We start from the raw sequence: 25,909 nt of genomic DNA on the forward strand, positions 1-25,909 counted from the left end.
CCACCTGGCTCAGCACATTCCTGTAGCCAAGAAACCATCCCCCTCCTGGGGCAGACCCCATGGCAGAGTGGGATTATCAGAGAATCATAGAATCATAGAATTGGCTGGGTTGGAAGGGACCTCAGAGATCATCAAGTCCAACCCTTGATCCACTCCCGCTGCAGTTACCAGCCCATGGCACTGAGTGCCACATCCAGTCTCTTTTTAAATATCTCCAGGGATGGAGAATCCACCACTTCCCAGGGCAGCCCATTCCAATGTCTGAGCACCCTCTCAGTAAAGAAATTCTTTCTAATGTCCAACCTAAACCTCCCCTGGCACAACTTGAGACCGTGCCCTCTTGTCTTGCTGAGGGTTGCCTGGGAAAAGAGACCAACCCCCCCCTGGCTACCCCCTCCTTTCAGGGAGTTGTAGAGAGTAATGAGGTCTCCCCTGAGCCTCCTCTTCTCCAGGCTGAACAGCCCCAGCTCCCTCAGCCTCTCCTCATAGGATCTGTGCTCGAGTCCCTTCACCAGCCTGGTTGCCCTCCTTTGGACCTGCTCCAGGCCCTCAATCTCCTTCCTAAACTGAGGGGCCCAGAACTGGACACAACCAGCGACCTAAGGAGCTTCCCCTCTGTAGCATTTGAAAGGTGTGCAGAGTTTCCCCCATCTTTCAAACATCTGTGATGCCAAGTGTTCTGCAGATAAACAGTGATGCAAATCTCAGATGAGCTGCTGGGTTTGTCTGCCTGCCCCTCTCACTGGTCATGACTATTGGAGCTACAGCCTTCTCCAATCTGGGACAATAAAGGCACAACAGAACTCTCAAAAAGGGGCAAAATGAAAAAAAAATAGCACCTCTACATGAGTGAGCTCTCCTTCAGTTCTAAGACAGATACATTTTGCAAGGGCGGATTAAAGGTAGAGGGGGAGGTTAGGCTGTGTCATAAAATGTCAGTAAGCTTTTTATACAACCACCAGAAAAAAATCTTTTTGGGTTTTCTTTACACCTACAGAGTCTTATACGTTGTCTTTTAGACGCCTCAAAAATTCCCCTTAGCACTTTTATCATTCAGCATCACTCCAGAGTTTAGTCAGCCAAACCATACCCTTTTCCAGTGTCAGATAAACTGCATCTTGAAAACAGCACAGACACTAATACCACATCGTCCCAGAACTCAGCCACATGTGAAATCTCGATCCTGTTTTTCTACAGAGATGAGTAAGATTTTCCTGTGTAATTAATATGTAATATCTTTCTGTGTATTTGTGTAAATATATAGAGCAAAGATACCACTGTAAAGATAACAATTTCCCAAAGCTCTTTTTGCAGTCTTTCAAATGTGGTTGTTTTACTTGCAGCTTGCTGCACTTTAGTCATGTTTTGACATTTGAAGAATTTTCACCGAAAATAAACTTCGTACTAATAACAGAACCAAACATAAAGCTCATAGTAAGAGTAGCAGTAAACAACAGATTTACAATTTCTTTGATACATTTATTATGTAGTAGCACAGCAGAGTATTTAAGTAAAATGGAAATCATTCTAGTCCTTATTTAATGAGGTTAAAATATGTAAATGTTTTTGCACACATTTAGCAATAATGGCTAATAATACTGATGCATATTTTTGGGCAGACTTTTGCTACTTTCAGATATGTCACCCTCCTAAACACAACAGATCTATTTCTATAAATAAGGACTGCATATCATGAGGAAGGCTGTAAGTTCTCTAATAACACAAAGATGAAGAGTCATTTACAAAGGCAGAGGAAGACAAAGTCCTCATGGAAAAAAACCTATGTTCCTAGGTGTTTAGAGCCAATTTTCTATTGTCCTCTGGTCCATTATAGCCAAGAGCTGCAAACAACTGGGAACTCTGTCAGTCTTGGATTCAGTTCTATTTAATAATTCAACAACTAACTTCAAATGATCAAGCAGACCAAAATATTAAATTTATCAAGTGTTTTTACAGAATTAACTTGCCTCATGGTAAGCAGAGGTATAGGGCCTTATGGACTAGCCTGCTGCTGACCAACAGCTGGATAAAATTGTCACTGACCCATGAGCAGCAAATAGGGAGCACAGAAGGCCAGAATATGCAGCAAGATGGGCAACCAGCTCTATCTATGCCTGTTGCTTTTGGACAGGAGGCACTACTTCAAATGCATTCATTTCTAGAGAGAGGCTTTTTCATGTTACTTTTTCTTGGGCTTTTCTGGAAGTGTGATACTCCCAACCTCTTGCAACGATAGCAGATTTTTAAAGCAACATCCGAGGCACTGAAGCAGGGAATGTTGCAGGGAGACTTTTTGGCTGCTCAACTTGGCCAAGCTGTGCTTAGCTGACGAGATGCTACCTCAGCATCACTGCTTTAAGCATGCCTAGCACAGACCTTCCTCCTCTTCCTTCCCCCTTTTAGCCAGTGCCTCCTGGCCTGAAGTTTTCATATTCAAAATAAGGCTGCTTGCAAGTGCAGCTGCATTTGTGGTCACCATGACACCTGCTCCCAGCAGGGCCATCCCTTTGCTTTCCAGCCTTTGAGTGGCCTTCTGCAAAGCTGTACAGCTCATTCATCCCCCCTAGTCCCCATCATCCCCCCCCTTGCTAATAGTAGGACATGTTAAGGTAGTGCAATTCATTAAGCACAGATTTCTATTTTGCTTTAAAACCTGAGCAATTACAGCAAGCAAAACAGTTGAGCAAAGCATCATTGCCCTGACTTTCACCTTCTGTTCTCACCTCTGTTCTCTCTGTTCTCACCTTTTTAGGAGCAATTTAATTCTTCATTAACCAGGCATCAAGCAGCCCCTGTGCCCCATGGCTGCCACCCATGTGTGCCAGCAGGTCACCCCATCCTGCAGTATGCTCCAGTCAGGAGCACCCCACCAAGGGCAGGTTAAGGCATGGAAGCCAACGAAGAAAAGGCAGTCTCCTAGGAAAAGTTTGAGAGGTGGAATTTTTGCCATATTTGATTCAAACAATTAGCACAGCTCAAGAACACAAGTTGTGCCATCAGTAGGCAGTTGTCTGGTTACATGCTTTGAGGTTTTTTCCACATCTGCCAGCAGCATCTGAGATCCCAATGCAAAGCACTGCTCTCCCAAACACAGAATGGGGCTGCAGCCCCTCCACGAAGCCAGATCCAGCCCAGGCCTGGGCAAAAGTTCAGTACTCCCTGGGAAGGGCACGGGCAGGCATGTGAGGTGCTGCCATCCTCCTGGCACCCAAGCCCACTGAGCATCTGACACACTTAATCCACACAAAAAGGTTGAATCTGGAAACAAAAGCAAAACAAAAAAGGCCATTTGTTTCAGAAAGGCAGATCTAAACATTTCTTTTTCCCTTTCTCCCCCATCTAAGCAGAGCCTCATCCTTAGAGCCAAGAGAAAAGAGAGAAAAGGTCCCACAAGAGTGGGATGTGCTGCAGGAAGCACGGGCACCACACGAATGTCCTCTCAATGCACAGCATCTGCCCCACTCGCACTGCACCGTCACGCAGTCACAGACGTGCCTGTGTCATATGGAAATTTGGTTAAATGAAAGGGTGTAGCTCTGTGAACCTTCATTTCATTGTTTTGTACCTTCTGGGTCAGGTCCTGAAAGTTCTGGCCAGTTCTGGTCCAGACAGTAGTAGGTCCAAAGGAGGTCTGTCTGGGTGAGAGCTAAGCAGAAATATGGGATTTGGAATGCTGTGAGGCAGAAAGGCATCATCCTGGAAAACAGGCATTAAAAACAACCTAAAAACAGTAGTGTGCCTGTGTTTTTAACTGCTGCATCAAAGCCAGCCTTCCCAAAGGATGCACCAGAGCCTCAAGCCATGAAAGCTGGTGATACCCCACTTCTGCAGCTGCTCTGAGTCTCCTTGTCACAAAAATAAATATTTCAAATACAGCCCCAGTTAGCACATTGTGCTGGGGGCAGGTGATTCCCACCAACACTGCTGGCACAGTCCCTGTCCCTCACCCCTACCACCTCCCCCCGGGGCAGTGGCAGCTCTCACATCCCCTTTCTGCCCAGGGGCAAGGAGCCCTTTCCCAAAAGCCCAGATTAGCAACCCCCAGGGCCACAACAAACTCCAACATTAAAAATACAGTTGCCTTAAAAGATGTGGGAGAGCAGTGAGCAACCTGAACCGTAGCTCCAGGCAAGTTATTCATGAGTAACTCCTACACGGGTCAGATCTTACTCAGCAAACACGAGGCTGGGGCCTCGGCTGTGCTTTCACAAGCTGTTCAGCCCAGCGAGAGTGAGAAAGGCTGCTTTATTCTTTGTGGCAATGAAACACTGAGCAGCTTTCTCTGGTGATACCGTACCAGCTGCGATTTTGGCAATTGCCATTTATACTGGGAGAGCAGGGAAAGGGGGCTCAGGCTGAGCTGGGCCTGTCTTTAAAGAGAATATTGCCCTGAAAAAAGGTGATCTAAAGTTTAACTAAACAGAATTTAATCTAAAAAAGCTTCACGGCGTTCAAAGCCAGCTTGCAATTACTAAACATCATTATCAAGATCTGCTTCGCTCTTCAGACCATCAGGAATACTCCCCCATTGCTTTTGGGTGGTGAATACGAGCTGGGTCAGTAAGCTGGTTTACACTGTCTCTGAAATCAGGGTTTATTCCAGATGAGATATTTAAATGCTGTTTGTTCATGTTGAATGCCAATGACATTGCATCGCAGGCTTTGTTTTCCCACGTGCATCCGCAGTGTGGCATTCAGCACTGAGTTTGGTTTTCATGGTGTGGGTTACAGCTTTTCCTTGCTTCTCTTCTCCAAACTGTGCTCACAGGTACTACTGGCTATTTAAAAAAAAAAAAAAAAACAAAACAAAACAATCCCATAGGCAAATTCAGAATACTCTCTCACCTCTATACCTTTCTTTTCCTTCCTGGAAACCTCCTGCCAAACTGCTGTTTAATTCATCTAGAGAACAGGAGAAAATTAACATCATCCGTTTGCATTTGAAGCCCAAATACCAATCAAAAAGATTCCACGATATTAAAAATTATGTTTACAATGTGATAACAGCATTTTCCCAGTGTGAAGGGTACTGGTAATCATAAAAGCAAACACCTTAGGCCATCTCTATTGAGCACAGCTTACAGTATTGGTCCCAGGGGAGGCGAGTACTCCAGTGCTGGGCGGAGGAGCTCTGGTGTAACATATCCACTGACCTGCACTTGAACCTACCACTTGCTGTTTTCCTCTTATAATCTAAATCTGGAAATGTGCTGTCTGGTCAGTAGCATACTACCAAACCATTCAGCCAAATGCTCTAGATGCCATAAAAGCGTGCCTGTGCTTGCAAGCGCCACTTGTAAAACATCCCCTGGGTTGGGCTGGCAGCCACCGGTGTGGCAGAGGGGCCCATGTGCTGCTGGGGAGGCACCTTTGTAAGGCAGCCAGGCAGCAGCTGTGTGCATTGCAGACAGGGTGGCTGGGTGGATGGGTGGCTGTCTGCTCACCCAACAGCTGTCCCCACCGCCCGCTCCTCAGAGCCCCCCGTTTTCCTCAGCCACAGATGATTTGGGAGCACCCTGTGAGAGCAGGGCACCCATCCTCCTCCTCAGTGGGGTTTTCCCTGGGATGAGGCCACCTCCACTGGGATCAGTCACACAGAGAGGCCGGGCAGCCTCAGTGCAATGTTCACTGCCTGGTAACTCGATCGGCTGCCACGGCCAGCTTCACAAAAAGTTACTGCAGACACCAATTCTTTTGCTGATGTATTTGTTTTAAAAAAATACCAGACAGTAAGCTGCAGCTTTGGAGTTGTGCCCTTTTTATTCCCCAGCCCTGAAGTTTAGTCACATCCATCCATTTCAGTGTGCCTGCACGTCCGCTGCCTTTCAGCAAATCCAAAGTGTTGACCCTAGTTGCACTGTAGACATGCACATGTTTATGATTTTAGCATTTGTAAAGAACACTGTTAATCCCTCCATAAACCTGCTTACCTTATGCCATAGGGTAAGAAAACTACCCTTTAGTTTTTGTCCCCCCCCCAAAAAAACCCCACAGTTTAAAAGTCACCATTTCCAGGTCTGCCAGGTCTCCCATCAGCAGGAGGATGCTCTTGGCCATGTTTGTAGAAGCCCCCAGCTCATGATGTGAGGGGGCTGGGGCAGGCTGGCATCTCAGAAACATGAACCTTCAGATCTGCATCTTCTCACTGGCATTCAGAAACTGCTGTAGCAGCTGTAGAGGCCACCAAAGGCTTGGATGGCAATGAGCACCAAGGACGCTGGCAGCTGGAGGGAGCCAAGTGTGTGACCTCACCTAAAACCGCCTGAAATCATTCTGAGCCTTTCTATTGCCTTCAGCGATCTTCGCCTCCCTCCCCAAATGAGTAACAAGGATCCCCACAGATTAGGCAAGTGAAATGCATGTACAGACAGCCATAACATTTTTTAAAGCGCTTACTTACGTTGAGATATTTTTAACTTTCTCGACGAGGCTGATGCTCTCCGCGAGTCATCGTGGGTTTGCTTCTGGGGTGTTTTCCAGTTTCACAGCAGAATCCCCACCATCCATCTCAGTCACCCCTGTGAGAAGGGAGTACTTTTCAATGCAAAGTGGTTTTTTAGACTGTATATTGCATTGATGCTTGAATAACATTAAGTAGACTGTTGACTCTTTCTATGCTGTAATGTATAACCCTTGGAAGTTTTAAGCAGGACCATATATTTTGCTTACTCTGATGAAAATACTGGGTTTTTTTAAGCTATGCAATATGCAGGAAAGCACCAACTGTGCAAGCAAAGCCTTCTATTTCTTTCCCAGGGTAACAAGATGAGCTCTACTGAATTTTCTGAGCTGATTGTGAGCTCTGGCTGCAAAGGCAGGGCTGTCATCCTTCCAAGCACAGGAGGGTGGAAGGGCTCGGCCCACAGAGATCTGAATCTTTGGGAGTATTCTGGAAGTACACGAAACACAAACGGAGAGCCTGATTTTAAAAATAGCATCTTCTTTACAACTGTCAATACTGAAACTCCAGCTCAAGACACAGGGATTGCCATGAAGCTTCAGGCAGGACATGGAAACCATAGCTCTAAACTATTCAGCAACATCTGACCAAAAAGAAATAGGACTTCTTACAACCTTAATGTCACACTGAAGGGGATTTTCCTAGGCCTAGAAAAGCAAGAGAAGATGGAAAAATGAACAGCATTTTTTTAAATCCTTGTCTGATGTTTTTTGCTTTGTTTTGTTTTTTCACACCACCAGTGGGAACAAATTTGCCCTTTTTTTTTTCCTCTCTCCCCATCTGCCTAAGCAGCTTTGGGTCAGAAGCTCCAAAGAAGGGCAGGCACAGGTTAAGTATTGAGGCCAGTTGGTCAAGCCTTCCTCTTTGCCTGTCTGAGGTCCTTTATCAGCTCTGAGGATGCTCTATCTTGTGCAGAAATGTCTTTGAAAAGGAAACTGAAAAGCAGAACAGAAAAATGAGTTTAAAAAGGCATTTCTGTCCTGCTGCTTGCTCTCTCTGACCAAGCAGAGAGGAGAGGCAGGCAGAAAAGAAAACAAGTCTCGGAGAAGTCTTGACAGATGCTTTTCTGCTGCCTCAAAACCCCCTTGGCATTTCCTGGTGCACTGAAGATATCTCAGAGCTCATCTCCAGTGGCAGCACAAACACCATGTGTCTAAGCCAGCCCGACACCCATGCGCAGCTTCGTGATACTGGAGTTGCTCCACTTAGATAACAGCAAACAACAGGCACCAGTACCCATGCTTCTTAGCAAGCCTTCAGGGCTTGGCAAAAGGGACACAAGACCTCTTTGGGGACCTCTTTATTCTTTGAAGAAACCAACTATAAAGCCAAAGGCAACAGGTAAATCTGCTGTTTCCAATGAGGCCGTGGAATGCCAGAAGCCTAAATGATGAATTACATTCTGTATGCAATTACTAAATCCTACACTGTATGAAGAAGTGTATGTTAAGAAGTGTCCAGAAACAGTTATTTTCATTACCCACTGAGGACCATCTATCTAGCAACTGATAGAGCTTGGAAGTTGTTTCATCAGCACTTGCCAGACGCCCACTTCTCTTATCAGACCTTTGCTCCCGGGGAGCGCAGGACTGGGAGAGCCCTCCTATGCTCACAACTTCTTCTTGGATAACAACGAATTCTTTATATTTACAAAATCTTTATTAGCCTCTGGAGGCCTCAGATAAAGACAAAAGACCATAAAAATGTCCATAGGAGGCCAGACCAAAGGTCCCTCTAGCCCAATATCCCATCTCTAATGCTGGCAACAGCAGATGCCTACAGAAGAGTACAAGACTAAGGCAAGCCTATAATAAAACTACCATGATATACTCTGTAAACCTCCAGTGATTTGGAGGTCAGGGACTTCCTGACCCAGATATGGTATGTTTGTGTTTGAAGGCAGAGAAGGATTTGAACTTCTACTCCAAGCATTTGAATGCTACAGGAAAAAACACTTAACGCTGCTGGTGAGAGAAATAAAATGTTCTCTATAAATACAAAGCTGGTGGAAGCAGACCAAAAGTGCATTTCCAAGCCCAAGACATTACCTCCAAGGAAATACTGAGCTTTCTGAGGCCAAGAAGCATCTTTTAGGCTGAGAGGTTCGGGCTGCTCAGTGCTCCTGAGGCTACACTCACCCAGACCTCCCCTTTCTCCAGCTCATCCTCCAGGAGAAAACGAGGGGGATGAAGAGCTCTCAGCAATATACAGGTCTGGGGCATCCAAAGCCTTCCCACTCAATGATTAAAGCAGAAGCTAAAGGTGCTTCTCAGAAAACATAGCTGCTTGGGTAGGTGTTTCCTTCAGGTATCAGACCAAAAGTGCTGTCTCATATCAGAGTGCAGTGGGCAAGTGAATTACTTGTTGGCCAGAGCAGAGCCACCCCAGCTGTAGGTAATGCAAGGAAGCAGTTCTAATGTTGAAGTCAAGGGGTTATCAAGGTGGGCTGAACACAGGCCACATCCTCAGGCAATGACTGCTCATTAGTGAGCATGAGCCGATAGCAGCCTGGGGCCACACAGCCCCAGCAAAACTGGCGGGCAGCACTCTGCCCCAGGACATGAGGACAGCCACCCCAACAGATCTCAGGAGCAGCAACAGCAATAAACAAGCACAGGTCCCTCCAACACATAAAAGGCTGTGCAAACGTTCATTCCCCTACAACATTTCTGCAGAGGCTCTGGAAAGAACAACTGCAGTTCAGACCCACTCCACTTTTCTCTGTCAGCCACCACATCCCCTATTGAAATCATTTCCTGTTTTATTTTTAAGATTGCTGCTGTCATAAGCTGTTGCTGGGGTGGGGGTGGGGATGGGAAGGTGATGTCTGCCCAGTGAGCACAATAGGCAGCTAGATGAGGGGTCAGCTTGGTGACTGCTCTGGGAGACAGAGTGATGGTGGAAGGAACCCTAGGAGAAGCAAGGGAAGGTGATGCTCAGCACTTCGTAGCATCTCTCCTGGAAAATTGAGAAAAAGAGGCTTTTGTGGACACAGGGAGAGAGTCTCATCCAATGCTTTGATTGCAGAGCTCATGCTTCAAGTCCTTCCGGTGCAAGGAAGAAAGCCATGAGGGACAAGGGTCCCTGTTTGAGGATGAGTCCCTGTAGTTGCGACAGAGATACAAGATCCAAATCCAATTCTAGCAGCAGAAGTCACAGTCAGCATAGCCATCTCTTCTCCTTACAGTACAAAGAAGCAGAAAAAGAAAAAAAAAAAAAAAGGAACTGAAGACTGAAAATGGTGCTAAACGATACTGTTAACTACAGCAGCTGCCTTATTGCTAGGATGACCTTTGCCTCTGCATCCCAGGTTCATGCTCAATTTATATCAGGTTAAGACTGTTGGGCCATCATACCCTCCCATGGTTGTTTTTTTTTAATTTCCCTTAAAAATATATGAAGCAAGTGGCATAGTTTGAGTGAGGTGAGGGTCAGATCGGAAGGCAGAACTAAAATTAGTAACAACCCAGCTGCTGGAAATTATTTCACAGACTCTGGAACACACTACTCAGTTTCACTAGGGGCCACTGTGCCTCACAGGATCGGCTCTTTCCTCAGGACTGGTGAGAAGGACCAGTGTCACACCATGGGCACGATTTGGGGCTTTTTTAACATTTTGGTGCAACAGATTGAGTTGCGAAGAGCCAAAGATTTTTTTGCTGGAAGGAACTTTTTAAAAAAATTCACCAGTAATCCCTTCCCAAAGCCGGGACAACTGCAAAATTTAGGTTGGTTTTATTTGTTTTCTGTTGGTTTTTTTCCAGAACTCATGTAATTTTCATGGCTGTGAATCAGCACATCTTCATTCTTGTGGCGTGTTTTTAACTTTTACGAACACTAATTTCACTACATTTTTAGAGTGGTGACTTTAGCCACAGCGTGGCTGCTGCTAAGTTCCCACGGCTACCAGTAGGACTTTTATGTGGGAAATCTGTGGGCAGCAGGGAGCCTCCCTGTTTGTATCAATATGAACTTCCCAAGCACATCAGACTGACATTTTCTCAGCCCAAGAGTCAGAGCACACATGCTCTCACTTAGAGCTCTCTTTTCCTAAGCTGAAGGACATGTGTGATCATTTTAGTTTCGACAGTTTTCTAGTGGGCTTTTTACGCACACAGAAATCCGGAGCAAATGAGGTTGGTTTTTTTTTTCCCCTCTCTTCCGCCGGCAGACGCCCAATCCTAAAAACCACTGAGTGCCAACTGTAAGGTACTAAAGGGCTCAAGCAAACACCAGGAGATCTACAGAGCATCCTTCCAGCATGCCAGAGACCCGGCACCCAAATTCCTTCTCCAGCACCGGAGATCAGGCTGTCAGTGCTGGCAGGTCCCCATCGGCACAGCCGTCCCGCAAGAGTTTCCCAGCCTTTCACTCGGTGGCTACGCATTCCAGAGATGACCAGACACATAAACACATCCCCTCTACTTGCATACTGGAGCACTTTCTGCAGCTGGGTAATAAGCCGAAGAGCACATTAAAAGCACATATATTGTCTCCCCCCAGCTGAAAAGGAAAAAGTTGATTTTTGATTTTGTTTGTTTGTTTTTTCGTTTGTTTGCGGGGGTTTCCGGGGAGGGGGGTTGTTTTGGTTTTCAGAATGTAAAAATGGCAGTAATGGGTAAATTGTATATCTTCAGCTTTATGAGAGATAAAATATCCAGGAAAAAATCAGCTGTGGTGGGCCACTGTGTTTAGTCAGCGTTTAGAGAAGACCACACAACCCACAAACACGACAGGACCACGCTCAGTGCTAGTAGCTCACTATCACTTCCTATTTGCAGAACTGCAACTAAAGTAATTGTGGAAAGGCTTAAGGTCAATAATCATTAATGATGGACCATCCATATTCTGGAATGCAAGGCACTGAGAAGCAGGGAAGCAGAAACCCCCAATCAATTGTTTATCACTCCAAAAGACCAATTTCTTTGCCAGTGAGAGATGCTTCTGCTTTTCATGAAGCTGAAGCCAAAATAAATCTCCAAACCCTGATCCTTCAAAACACAGCTCCTTGGTTTTGATCCCAAGTGTCCAACTCCTTTATGAACCCATCCTTGGGCAGCTACTGCAACTTTCACTCCTCAGACCTGGATGCAGGTGAAGTCTACATGACAATGCTCTGGGCATACTCTCAATGTCATGGCACATGTCCCACATGAAGACAGGAACATTGTGAGATAGCCTCCTCTTCAGCTGCCAGCAAGAACGCCAACATGTAATTTAGAGGGCTTAAGGTGGAAAAGAAAATAAAAAGCTGAAGGTATTTTTACTGTTGTTACAGCCAGGGTAGTCTAGGGCTCTAAGTGTGGTGAGGTTTGTGGAAAGAGGTAATACCTTTCCTGAGACAAGAAGATGTATTTGAGGTAAAAATAAAATAAAAATAACCTTCTTCCAGCTCAAAACTATTATCTCTCCTGACAAATCTTGGTGGTATATGAACATTTTTGCATTTCATAGCCATCCTAGGCTCTCAAGTTCTCCCATCTTGACTGCTGAAAACTTTCCCCAGTCAAGATGAGAGCACAGCAGCACAACAGTTGTGCTCACCATAGGCTTGGAGAAGAAAAGGGAGCATGTGCTCTGCTGCTGAGCAAAGCATGGGGCTTTGAGGAGAGCTTTTGAAGAGAGGTACAGCCTCCCCAGCCACTTGCTAAATGGTGACTCCAGAGATGCTGTAATTTGGCAGTGCTTTATTTAAAAAGCCACAGTTAATATTAATTTTTTTTAGGAGCAGAAGCATTGGAGAGTGTAGAGCGAAACTCAGAAGCTGTGAGGTGCACCAGGAAGATGTATCACAGAGGTTTTCTCTACTTCTATGAAAACAGGACAATTTTGTAATACTTGTCAGAAGATGCATTGAGCCATCTGCAGTCTCCTTTATTCTCATCTCAGATAATGAGACCACAAGCTCATCCCAGGCCTGTTTCAATCATCTTTCAGTGTAAGTCAGAAAGAGAAACACCTAGAGGCATCACAGCTGCAAGATTCCCACTGAAAATCCTCACGGATCCTCACTAGTGTAACCACTAGTGCAAAAACACCAAAAAGATTTTCTCTGGTGTCTCTAACTTAGCCCCATTTTGTAAGGCAGTTTCAGTGTCTGCGTTTGGGCGGTGTCTGTGCCCTTCCCCTTTGAAAAGTGGCTGAACTCCTTGGCAAAGGAGCCAAATGTGACAGCAGTCTCAGAGTTACCTGCACTGCTGAAAGCCAGATGAAAATAATTGGCCAAATAGAGGAAAGGAGACCTATACAAAATCTCTAGAAGCACTCCGTGGTATGAACCTATGTGTTACTACAACACATCACACCCATACTACACACTGCAGGGACAAGGAGCTGTAACACTTCAACAGGGAGAATGACTTCACCACCACTTTGTGCTCACCCCTTATACAAATCCACTGGGCTTCAGTAGTCCCAATGCTCGAGAAATTCCTCACTGACACTAAGAGCAAACTCATTTTTAGGGTACAAGGCCAGAGATGGGGTTTTGCTGGGGAGCTCAGGGCTTCACCCCATTGAGTCAGTGGCCACCTAACCACTCTCTACTGACCCAGCTTCAAATCCCAGTTCTCTGCAGGTAGGAGACACGTGGAGATTACCTAAGTATCTGGGGCTAAAAAATGAGGAAAAGGCAGGAAAAAAGGTGGAGCAACAAAAATAGGGCAGAAGATGGTGGGATGCAGAAGGTGGGTTCTTTGGTCTCTCGCTGCAAAACCTGTAAGGCCTTTTTCATGTCGAGTCATCTGAAGGGAAAGTGGGTGGCTCTAGAGACACAGTAAAAATGAGATTAACTCACCTCCCGAATTCTCAGTCATGCTCCTCTTATAACCACTGCCAGAAGTGTGAATAACCAATTTACATTTGAATAGAATAAAAAAAGAAAATACTGTACAGTGTGACTGGTCCACAAAGAAATTATGAATTTGCTCTTTTAACAATTGAAAGTGAATTGAAAGTGACCCATCAAGTTTTCCAATCATCTCTTGTTCATGGAATAAAATGCTATCTTCCCTGCACATGTATGCAGAGGGTGCTGCATTATCTGCCCAGATAAATGCATTATTTTGCCCGTTTGGATGATATTACAGTTTGTGAGAGTGGCAAAATAATTCCCCAAGCACCAGTTATTTTTCGACTTAGAAAATACCATGCAAAACTCTTCCACTCATAGAAGAATTGAAATGCTTTAACTACTTACTTGCTTGCATTTTGTAAATTATGGAAGAAAAAAGAATTCATTGCCACTGTCAGCATGAAATTAATGCTTTTGCTGCATATGATCAGGGCTGAAAAATTTCCACCCCAAACCCATTCAAGTTCAGTTTGGGACATGCCTTAGAGACTTTTGGTTTTACTTTTTTTTTTAATACTCCCACAGCTCAGCTAGCGCTGTGTGTGCTTTGACCTTCAAAACCAGATTTCTAGATATTTTCACTCTTGGATATTTTTAATGTGTTTACTTCACTGAATATAAGAAATATCATTATTATCTTTGTCCTGAGAGTCCTCCACCAGATAGTGTCTGAAATGTAGCCCCCCAGGAGCTATTTGGAGAAAGGCTTCACCACAACTATTCCCTTGCAGCTCAACTCCATCACACAACTCAGTGAGAGTAAAGTGAGAGCAAAATGAGTAAAGGTGGCAGGAGTGAGTTTGTAGGCAAAAACCCTCCCGTGAGTCACACTGTCCCCCAGCTATGACATTAAACCATGCTGATAGAGGTGAGACTGCACAAATGCCACGAAGAGGGCTTTGGTTCATTAACATCTGAGAGCATTTTTCTCCGGCACGAGTGTGGTCCCAAATCTGAAGCCCATTAAAGCCTTCCAGTCACTCAGGATTTGGCTTTAAGAAAGAAGGGCACTCTCTGGTGTTGAGTTTGATGGCAAATATTGAAGCAACCCAAGTCATTGAACTGTCAGTGGGAACAAAGAAGGAAGTAGAGCCGAAGGGACTTCTGAGAAATGTAGCAAACCAGTTAACCGGGCAGGAATGACACAACCTATCAAGCATTATGGAAAGAGGCTGGTTCCTAGAGATATGCCCCATACAGCCAGTTTGTTCATGCAGGGGCATTCAGTGCTCCAGTAATCAGACCCATACATAAGGATTGTGCTACCAGACAAGAAAAAAAATATATCCTTTAACTATGTCCATAAACTAAAAGCATCATTGAAGTAAAAAACGGCATCTTTTTATTGCTGTAACACTATGCACAAGAGCTCTTGACTAAAATTTAATAATGTATTACTTGCTGTGCCTATATACTGCATCTCAGCAAGTCTAATTTCAAGTTAAAACCATTTGCCTTTTAGTCAGTAGAGAAAAGGGAAATTAGCACTCTCTTTTGCATGTTTCAGAACAAAAGTACAAGCTATCAAGTTCTGCATTTGTGAAAGAAACTGTCAAGGCTTGTTAAAACAAGTTTTTGGTACTGAAAAGGTTAAATAATTTGGTTTCCCCGATAAGTTTATCTATGATCAGAACTGAGTCATACAGAAAATACTCCTACAAGATTTGACCTTTTACTTGTATCCCACACTGAGATAATATTATACTTAAAATGGATATCAATAAGAACTTTGTTTTAAAAAAGTATATTTAAAATAAATTACTTTTAAATAACAGAAACTGTTTTCAATTAGCCCTGTTAAAGGAAATCAACTAGAAAGTTATGTATGCTTTTTTATTTTCTTTATATAAATTATACCCAGGAGTCCTATGATAGCAGCACTGTATAAACTATGCACTACCTTTATATTTATTTCTTATCAAAATAAACTTAACAAATTAGATTTGTTTTTACAGCACTTTATATCCAATAATGACAATGTTGTATTGGTCCCAGGATAAAAACAATGAAAGTAGCAGCTGAATGGTATTTTTATTAAGAGTTAACAAAAATGTCTTGTGCAAACAGAGCACATAAAGAAAATTAATTCCATAATTCCTCATGATGAAGGCGTCTTTCTCTTTTTTCTTTTTTTCTCACAATATCAATCTCATTTGGAAAGATCATTCTGGGGGGAAAACTTTAAGTTTTAGCATGACTTACTCAGCAAAATGATAGGGCTGAACTTAAACATTGCTGACTGCTAGGATTTAATATTAGGACCTGGCAAATGTTTTGATAACTTAATACTTTTTAAAAGAAAACTTGTTTGTTACTGAAGATTTTATGAGCCCAGAAGAAATATAATCTAAAAAAAATAACAGACCTAAAGATCCAAAGAGATGTTTCTTCTTTTTCCCATTTTTTCCATTTCCTCTACCTTGAACTGGTTCCTTCAAGCTAGTATTTTAGAGGCCTTTTTATTGGTGGCAGATTCAAATACCTCTGAGATATTCACCGTACAGCTCAGCAGGAGTCCACGTTTTCCTGCAGCATTGGAAAAAATGGCAGGGCTAATAGTCTGGGGTTTGTTACTAAAAACGAGTCCTTATACAAAAAAAAAAAAAAAAAAAAAATTAAAACATTGTTTAGAACATGTGGTTTGCTGTTATTAAGTTAACAGTGGAAAATCTCATTACTTTTAAAGTTAATTTTATTTTGTGGTGGGATTGTTCTCTAGGCTGAAGCAGATTTTCTCTTAAGCAGAGCCTCTTCTCCTACCTTACAGTCTTCTGTTTAGCAAGTCACTCTTTGCATAGCTTGGCCAGATGCATGTTTTAAGTCAAAGTGCTGAATTAAAAGGAAAAAAAGAAAAGAAAGAACTTTTTTCCCCACATGTGCCTCTGGGGCTGCTGGCAGGCACTCATGTGCCATCTTCTCCAGCTCTTGCTCTGACCAGAGAAGTTTCCAATAAAGATTTTGGGTTAAAGGTGCTCTCCAAGCAGTGCTAAGAAAGTTTCTACCTCTAATAAAAAAATCAGATGCTGCCAAGTGCTCTGATGGGGTAAATTAGTGGTTGTACAAATTCTGATGCCAGGTCCATGAAGGGAGAAGCAGAGGTGATAGGAAGGTGTACCATGATTTTAGAGACGAAGGGTTCTGAAAATCAAAGTAGCCAGAGAAAAAAATAAAAGATACTAAACATTTCTAATTCAGGTTTCATTTCAGATTTTGGAAGCACTTAATCTGACTCCTGACTTTTCATTGAGGCTATAATGACACACAAGAGCAGAGAACCAAATCTGCAATTTGAAGGGAAAAGAACCTTAAGGCAGAAGCCCTGCTTACAGCTTGTATGATATATATGCACATATAAATACATATATATATATATATACTAATTACAGGTTGCTATGACTCAATCTGAAAATCTCATGGTTTCAAATACAAAGTGAGATTCAGTCACATAATATTTGCATTCCACCAACAGCCCAGTGTTTTCTTTTTCAGTAGCATATGCTCACACCATATAAAAATCAGAGGTGAGCCATTATATCGTAAATTCCATTCCCAATAATCCTCATATAACTCAGTCTGTATTTCAATATCCCATTAAGCCGTCAAGCTCAGTCATTCCTCTTTGCACCCCCCCACTTTCCTGCGTACTGATTCACCATGAAAATATGACATATTAACAAGCAAAATGTATGCTCACATAAGATCACTGATTATCTGACATTAGTATTAATTTTTTTAAACATCACTCCAGTTCTTCTCAACAAAACTGCCAAAGTCTGAGATCCGCATCTAGAAGCTGACTCACCTCACTGCTGCTGAAGTCTTGCTTCTCCATCAAGCATAATTTCAGAAGCTCAAGAGCTCAGCCCCTCAATATTTTTGGTGAAAGAAAATGGATCAGCTGCCCAGCAAGCAAAAAAGCCCTGACCAGGCAGAACTCAACAAAACCCTGTTAAAAGTCTCTCTGTCTTGGTGAAGTTTGTAGATTTGCTTCAAGCCAATTGAACCAAACTTTTTAAAAGTGAAAGCAGAGCATTGCCCATTGCTTCACTCTAAATAAGAGCAGCTCTGGGTGAGGGGTCTGATCTTCACAGGAGCCTGAGCACCTGCAGCTCCTGTACCTGCAAGGAAGAGCAGCAGGTGCTCAGAAATGTCAGACTTTCAACTTAAAATACATCAGTCCTTGGAGGACCTCCCAGAGTGAAGTGACTCTTGCCAGTTTGGGACAGGGTTCAGAGCTGGATACAACTGTAAAAAAAAAAAGCAAGCATGCAGACTGGGAAAATCCCTTGTTTTACAGAGGAGCAAAGCTAAGTGCAATTAGCCTGGGATTGAGCAAAACTTCATCTCCTGAAAGATATAATTAAAGCATCAGCTGAGACAGAGAGCGAGACAGAAAGAATCCTTGCTGTGACAGAAGGTGATGCTTTACAGCTGTGACACTCACCTGTGCCATGGGGTAGTGAAACCACTGCATTTTTGACAACTGACACATGCACTTGAAAAGTGAACTTGCAAAAAGGGAATTATTTCAAGAGCAGAGTGAAACTGGCTTGTTCACTGTGCAGAGTTTTTGTGCTGGTTTTCTCATGTTTTGCTTTGTGCAGTTCTACACTTCAGGAGTTTTGCTCTGAGTTTTAGCTTCAAACGAAGCAAAACTGATTGTAAACCACCATTTTTTGACTTTTCAGGTTGAAACTGTATCTCAAGCAGAAAGCTTGAAAAGCTGAAGTGCAGAGTACTGGTAGCCTTGGGTTTAGCTCAGCTTCTTTTCAAGCTATCAGACTGAGGGCCAGAGACAATCTTTCCCTGCATGTAGTGATATTGAGATCTGGCTTTTCTGTGCTGTCTCATGTCTGCATGAAATTACTCAGAAACACCCAATTTTAAGTAATTTCTTCCAGGAATTATAGGTTAAGCCATCCCAGAGCTGTCACCTTAAACTAGTATTAAATAGTGGCAAATTAGTAATCATTATTTTTAATAAATTTGTTTCTAGCTAGGTCCAATAAAGCTTTGTTTAAACAGAAATCCTGAAATACAGTACAGATAGCACTACTTACTGCTACACTAATGCTTACCTTCATCTTGATAGACACGACTTGTCAGAAGCAGTGTGGTAGTGTCCAGAAACACATTTGAAGAAACACCTACTTAAACATACTTTTGTCTTTTATTTTATCCACTTTCCACATTTATTTTCTTAGCAGCCCTTCAGCCCAATGGTTAATACATTGGATTATCATTCTAACCAGCCACAGAAAATCATTTTTATCTAATTTACAGCAGCATCTATTACCATATTTCCATGGTCATAGTTTAACTTTCCACTATTTTAATAACCAAAACCAATTTTACCTAGCAAGCAACCCACACCCTTCAACTTGACAAAAATACTGTGTGCTTATTTCTCTTTCTAACCATCAAAGAAAGTCACCACGATGACTCTGGGTATCAGCATTTTTCCTGAGTGATTCACTTACACCAAGCAAACCCTCTAGACCTACATTTTCCTTTTTTCAATTTCTACTTCACCAATAGGATCAACAGGTTCCCTTCTCCGTGGGTGGTGATAATGTCAATACACCACTACCCAAATAACCTTTCTCTATAGGGAAATGCTAACATTTAATTCTTGAAATTTAAACCACATGTATTTTGGTCTCATAACTGCACTCTGTATTAACGGCCTTTTGTTATTAATTTGTATCACTAAAAACTCTTAATGAAACCAGTTATTTAAATTGGAAATGTTAAGTGCAGTCCACATTTAAAATCCACATATTAGCTATAATACATCAAAATATTTAAATAGGAACTAAATATTTTACCTAACCATTGAATGCACCTTTTTGGAATTAATAATGACACAGCTCTGCATATGTTCAGTGTAAAGCTGTGTGTCAGAAGAGCTGTGCTTTTCAGGGAATATAAGCAATGTTCATCTTAGCCAGAAATAAAAAGTGTCATTGAAGTGCTGTCTACATGAGACATCCACCAAAAAGAGCAAATAACATGTGGGCTGACCACAAGCAGTTTTCCTCCTGGTACCCTCTGGAAGAGGCACTGCCCCCGTATACATTTTTTGTATACATTGCCATATGTTGACCACAAATATTAAGTTGCCAGAGGAGTAAAAATATCAATAGTTGGGAAAAATACTCAGGGTGTTCTTGTTCAATAAACATGAACCACAATTGGGATAAAGTGCAATGGTTTGCACAAAACTAAGTTGTTCCTCAGTAAAATTTAGCACAACTGCAAATATTAAAAATCTAATAGACAGAGTAGCTATAAAACTGCAACCATATTAAAAGCTTGGGGGTGGGAGGTGAAAGGCTGTATAAAATTTTTAAGTGTTTTCTGTAAACTCTAGAAAAGAAAGTTTAATGTCAACACATATGATTTAGGTAACATTTACAGAGTTCTATACATATAGTATATTTTAATTATAAATTTCATGTTTCATCAGATACATGTTATTTAATAAATATAAAACTATAGACCTCTGTGTTGCAGATAAGAGTTTAGATATGCAAGCACATAATCTTTTGAACAGTATTTAAAGAATATGTAATACTTGCCAATTACAAATTCATGCTGCATTGGTTCTTTTAAATCTGAGTTCTGTAGCAAATTCCACAAAATAAACATTTTATTATCTAGAATACACTATAGTCACCTATTATAATAACATTATAATAAATAAATATATTACTTGTATATATTAAATAAATTAATTTTAAAAATAAATTAAATAAATAAATAATGAATATATAATAATAAATGTCTTTTCCCAGGCTGGCTGGGGGGGCTTACTGGAGCTGGTAACTTGTGTCAAAAATAAGTCATCTGAGATGGTTCCAATAACTCAGGAGACATTCAGTGGGCTTGGTCACAAACTTCAACCTGAGAGTATTTAAGTTGTAGCTCTCCAAGGCTTCCCTTAATGCACATTCTTTCCCATTTCATGAACTTTCAGTTAATTCCCAATCCATAAACTTTTATTACATGTCCTGGTATTTGGTATAGAAACATTAAAAAATGCCATTTTACCCTTCTTAAGGGACAAATTGTTCCCACTTCTCTGTAGGGGTCTTCGTCCACCTTCATTCAGGCTCAGATTCCCAGTGATAAGTGAAATGAATGACACCAAGAGGGTACCTGTGTCTTGTTTCAAGCAACCAACACAGCCTTTCATCCTGAAAAAGATTGATAAAGACTTGAAAAAACCAAAAGTGCATGAAAACAGTTCTGCTCCATTTTCAAATTATAAAATTACTATCGTAATAAAGATAGATCCCTAAATCAGATTACATGATTGCTTTGTAACTCCCTCTACATCATGCCTTTTTCTGTAATAATTTCATTTTTTAAACTTATGCTAAAGTAGTCCAAATTCCTATCAATCATAACGCTAGTGACTGATTAAAAAAAAACATGAGAAAGCATTTCTTCTCTATACAATCCTAATTAACACCTGTGGTGAATTTTATCCAGAATTTGCTATTTTCTGATAGCTCTAACTTATTTTGAGTCATGTATTTTATAAATATACAATACATAATTTATATATATGATAAAAACTAATTATTCTTGTTATTCAGTAACGCTCAGCCTCACATTGTATAATTCATATAGAACAACACTAACTAATAAATGCAAGGTTTTTTAATTTTGCTCTGATTCAGTAGACCATCAAAAATGGACCTGATTAACATAGGTTTCTAATTGCCTATGTAATTAATTCAAGTATTTCTCTAATTCCCTCTAGCTGAGAGCCCTGGTATCTGAAATTCTTTCTTCAGTAAAATTAGTTTGCTGCACCATGGCCCAAACTGGGGAATTCAGCTGACTTTTCCCAGACTCCCAACAGTTTTGAACATCACATTGCTACATTCCTGATTCCCAGACTTGTGGCCAGGACTTCTCATGGTGCATAAACACAGCAAGAGCAGCAACCAGTTCAAGCACAGGTTCAGCTCAGCCATCAAACTCCAAACAGGCTCTTGATGGCATCCCATTAAACACAGCTACTCTGCACTTGACAGATACAAGATTACTTCACTGCCTCTATGTCTTGTTAAACTTAAATAAAACACTTTGGATGGAATTACCTTCACAGCTGTGCTAGCTTTAATTTTGTTAAGCAGTTGTAGAGGCATATTATCTTTTACAGCATTTATCTGAGGGAGAAATTCAGATGCTTAAAAAAAAAAAAAAAAGGTACCTAATGCCTTCTGGAATACCCTGGAGCATCCAGGATCCCTGCACAGGGCTGCAAGATATGACACAGGACCCACAGGATTGCTGCCCCTTTGAACTGGCAGTGAGAGGTTGGGTGGGATCCCCCAGGGGCTCTGAAGTGAGATTGGAAGTCTATGTTTAGGCTCATGCAATTCTTCTACAATTAATGAAATAAAACCCTGAAACTGAAAAACTAAGAAGACTAAACAAAAATTTATATTATTTCACTAAACTAATAGCTTTTTTTTTTTAAATGGCAAAAACACCAAAGAAATTATTATGTCTAAGCCTCACACTTTACTGTATAAAAACCTGCTGGAGATCATCATTGCTTGTTATCTAGATCCTATAAAAGCAAAGTGCATAAAGAACTAGTTACATTCATAAAATTTTTATGCTTTCTAACTTCAAATTTTATATCAACACTTCATTTTCAAATTTAAATACTCAAATAATCAGAAAACACTAATACAGGCTTAATGCAAACAACAGAAGACAGAATTTAGCTATTTTGAAGTGTTTAATTCTAAATCTATGTATTATTTTTTCTCATCCAGCAACTGAGTGCTTCATATTGTTCATGAGAAAAGCACTGTGACATTTACTAGTTAAATAATGTCTTGAAAAAGATAGCTGCCTACAGTACAATCATTTTAACTGTATCATTTCCTCATAATTACAAATTCTGAAAATGTAAAATTAATTCCCACTTTAATGTGCTCCTCCCAGCCAGAGCTTGGAGCTTGTTCTCCTATATTTCCTCAAGTAAATTTCACTTTGATTCCAGGAAGAATTTTGGTGGAGCATCACTATCACAGTTAATGAATAGTCCTTTGTATAAGCACCTCTAGAAATGGTTGAGGAGAAGCTATTAATGTAAAAGGACACTACTGACATAAGATTTTAGAGTGGCCCTGGATAAATTTAGGTGGAAAGATAGAAAAATAACTACAATGATCAGGGCTCTGATGGGCTGGGACAAACTTCCAGGAGGATATAGGGTGGGCAAGACATCTCCTGCATAGACTATATGGTAAGTTTGTTCAAAGTTCATTATAAAGATTAATGAATATCATTGCTTTTATAGTCTTAGGAGGTGAGTACACAGTGTTGAAGATGCCACAGAGAACAATAAAAAGCAGAAGACAGCTTTAACTGGACATTGTTTTGTCTTATCAATCATCTGCCTTTTACTGGTTACGGCAGGGTTCCATGGCACACAAAGATTATTAAAAAAATGCAGACCAGCCAACTTTCTCTTGGTTTTTATTTGCAGTGCACTATCCTTCAAAAACTATATCTTAAGCAAACTTTTTTTTTTTCCTTCGTCACATCCAAATTCTCCACTTTAGGAATTTACAATATTTTCCTTTTTCCAGAATGACACCTGCTGGTGGGAGAAACATGGATGAGTTACAGATACTTGAGAGGTTTGCCTGTAGCTAACCTGATGTATTCTCTGAGCATGCTCATCACCTGTGTCCAGGCAAATGATTGAAAATAAAGATATAGAAACTCTAAAGGTGCTTTAAGTAGTATGTTGTAGCAGTAATATAGTTTTTTAAGTCTGATTTAATATTTTGTCTTAATAAATCACCAAGCTACCTACTACTCAGACAATGCTTCAGTGGTGTTTCAGTGTTGGACACTAGCACTGTTTTGAGAAGCCCACAACATCAATGTGTCAGGTTGAGTTGAAAGCCAGAAGGAAACCCTCCCTATCCTATGCAAAAACCCTCAAGTGCAAGTAAAACTGGCAGCTCATGCAACTATTGGTGCTTAACACCCCAGAAGATTAGCATCTCAAAGAGAGTTATTGTGCATATGTCTCTGACCTGGTGTAGGAGGACACAGCTAGGAGAGACAGAAAACAAGCTGCACCTTTGCCAAAACTGTGACAAATACTCCTAACACACCAGGGAGCTCCTAACACACTCATTAGGCTCTGTAATGGGCTTCCACATTCATAGCATCTCTGTTGCTGGATCTTGGTGTAGCCTCCCCTCCAGCTAAGCTGGAGACAGACAAGGTTTTGATGCTTCCAAAGCATTTACAGTAATATTTCCAAATGCAATTTCCAATGCTAAGAACATCCTCATTAGGAATACACAACTTTATTTCCTTTATCCGAGATGTCAACTGTCCACTGTATTCTATGAAGGCAAGCTGAAGCATAAGAGCTCAGGACCTTGATGAAAACCCTGAAGTTCAACTCTAAAATACCTAGAAACATGAATTATTGAAGCTACTCTGGGATATTTCTGGACATTAACTTGTGTTAATTTCAATAAATCAGATTTTGAGAACTGTATGTTTTAAACATGACTTACAAAGAAATATTTGCAGAAAAAATGCCCACTTATAAAGAAAACATTATTAGAAATTCAATTCAGAATTTGAATCCAAAGAATTCTTTTGAATGATTTAAAAGAGCAAAGACAAACATGCACATTCAAATGTGTTCTCCTTGGCTAAAATATTAATATCTAGGTATTGCTGTGGCATACCTCATTGTAACATCAGAAGGCAAACTTTCTGATTTATTACAGTGTTAGATGGCATTAAACCACAACTTAGGAGACATGGCTTCTATTCCTGGATTTGTCACTGGCCTCCTCTGAGCAGGTAACTTCACAACTGGGTTCCTTCAGTGCTCCCATCTATGGAAAGAAGAGAACATTGTTTCATTATGATAGTTAAATGACTGAACAGAGGAGAAGGAGGTAAAGCCTTAAACTCACTGGTAAATATAAGACACATATGTGAGTCTGACTGTTTTAACAGATAGTTTATTTCTGGAGAGTTTCTTTAAACATATTTCTTGCAAAGTTGATCAGTCCTACCTCTGGTTGCATGTACTTCTTTTTAGAGAATCCTTGTTTGTCACACATATAATTGTGACTATCAGAAGCTGAAACCTTATCTTAACTTTGCTTTACCTTCCACAACCTCCTTAACACAGCAATGATTTCAGGAAGAGCCCAGCTACATTCCAGTGCCTCCTGAGTGGGATCTCAGCCCAGGGTAAGCACTTCACTAAAAACAGCAGCAAGCTGGAAGCAGAAAGACTGATACAATCCCCAAACCTGTGATAGCCTGGCCATCCCCATGAGGTTTGAGATAGGTGAAAAGCAGAGAGGAAATTTCACAAAAGACACTTGTGCAAAACAGTTTTTACTTTTTTACAGGTGAAGTCTGATGACATTGAAATACGTTTTCTAGCTGCTCCCATTTAGCTCAAAGAGTGTCTCCTTGAGCACATCATTACTGACAATTGACTCTGACAGTCACAGTTCTGTGCTAGAATTCATCAAAAAGACACTTCCCATCCCAAAGCAATAGCACTGCTTTTCCTGTCAGATTAGAGGTCAGCTGGAGTTTTGAGCTCAGGTTACTGCTCACCCTTCAGCAGTCTTTCCAGTTTTTAATGCTACACATGGCAGATAAAATGGGATAGAAATAGTTTGGATTCAAATAAGCTTCAGCACCAGGAGGAGAGCTCTGAAATAGGCTAAATATTTCTGCTCTCTCATCTCTAGTTATTGAACTCATACGGCAAAGACTAATCTTGGGTTTGGGATTACTTTTAAGTCCCATTCTTTTTATTTCACCTAGGACATTGTTAACTTCAAAAAAACCCTTTAAGCCTTGCTCACCAAACTGTGAGATATGTGTGACTGCCATAGACTCATTCCACTTCTTGCTAGGCAGCTACTAGGAGACTGGTTTGGATCTGAGCACTGCAGCTACAAAGTTTTAAAGTGCTCTCAACTCTTCTGGTAATATATTATTTCCATGGCAATCCTTCCATCCCTTCTCCCACCAAACGCCATATGCCCTCTGACAAGTCCACACTTGTCCAAACTTTCTTATATGCCAAGCCACAATATGGCTAAAAAATTCTTCCTTGAATTTCAGCTGATGTCCTCAGGGTCAGCCACAGGCTCTGCAGACGTGATCGCTAACATCAAAGTTAAGCATTACTTTAAACTGAACCACACAGAAAAATAAATAACCATGTACCATGCCATGGTTTTATCTTCTCACTAGTTTTGCTTGTGTAGCTTTTTATCTGCCTCATGAAGCTTGCTCCAGCTTTGGTTGATTCTGTACTTCAAAGAGTATTTTCTTTACCTCAAAAATACACCCTCACCTTTCTCTATTTTGTTTCAAGCTTACTTTGTTTGTCTTACCCACAGAATTTCTGTATTTGTAAGTGACTTTATCAGCATGTACCATTTCTTTTTGTCTCTCCCTCTCTGCCCAGGTTTGCAGCTGGGGAAGTGGGACCATTTCTTTAGAGTACTAAAGACTGGGGAGTGCTGGAAGTCTCTGGTGTGCAAGGGAAGCAC

At 41.3% G+C, this 25,909-nt stretch overlaps 2 long non-coding RNA genes across 8 annotated transcripts in view; both read right to left on the bottom strand.

Annotated features, from left to right (window-relative positions):
• Positions 1-3,259: 3,259 nt before the first annotated feature.
• Positions 3,260-17,203, bottom strand: LOC139793819 (uncharacterized). The gene is made up of 4 exons (XR_011724819.1): positions 17,116-17,203; positions 15,679-15,899; positions 6,401-6,518; positions 3,260-4,778 (listed from the first exon to the last, which is right to left on the bottom strand). It is a non-coding gene; the product is annotated as an uncharacterized lncRNA (long non-coding RNA).
• Positions 17,204-17,242: 39 nt separating this feature from the next.
• LOC139793830 (uncharacterized) overlaps positions 17,243-25,909 on the bottom strand; it is an 87,413-nt gene continuing 78,746 nt past the window's right edge. For 2 of the 7 annotated variants that reach the window (XR_011724827.1, XR_011724825.1), the window contains exons 10-11: positions 24,065-24,217; positions 17,243-17,431 (exon numbers count right to left, since the gene is read on the bottom strand). This is a non-coding gene — a long non-coding RNA (uncharacterized lncRNA). Of the gene's footprint in view, positions 17,432-22,807; positions 22,948-24,064; positions 24,218-25,909 lie in introns of those variants that run through there. The other 5 variants (XR_011724823.1, XR_011724833.1, XR_011724832.1 and 2 more) reach the window with 5 other exon arrangements.

This window comes from Heliangelus exortis, chromosome 1 (assembly GCF_036169615.1).
Source record: "Heliangelus exortis chromosome 1, bHelExo1.hap1, whole genome shotgun sequence".
NCBI classification, from domain to species: domain Eukaryota; kingdom Metazoa; phylum Chordata; class Aves; order Apodiformes; family Trochilidae; genus Heliangelus; species Heliangelus exortis.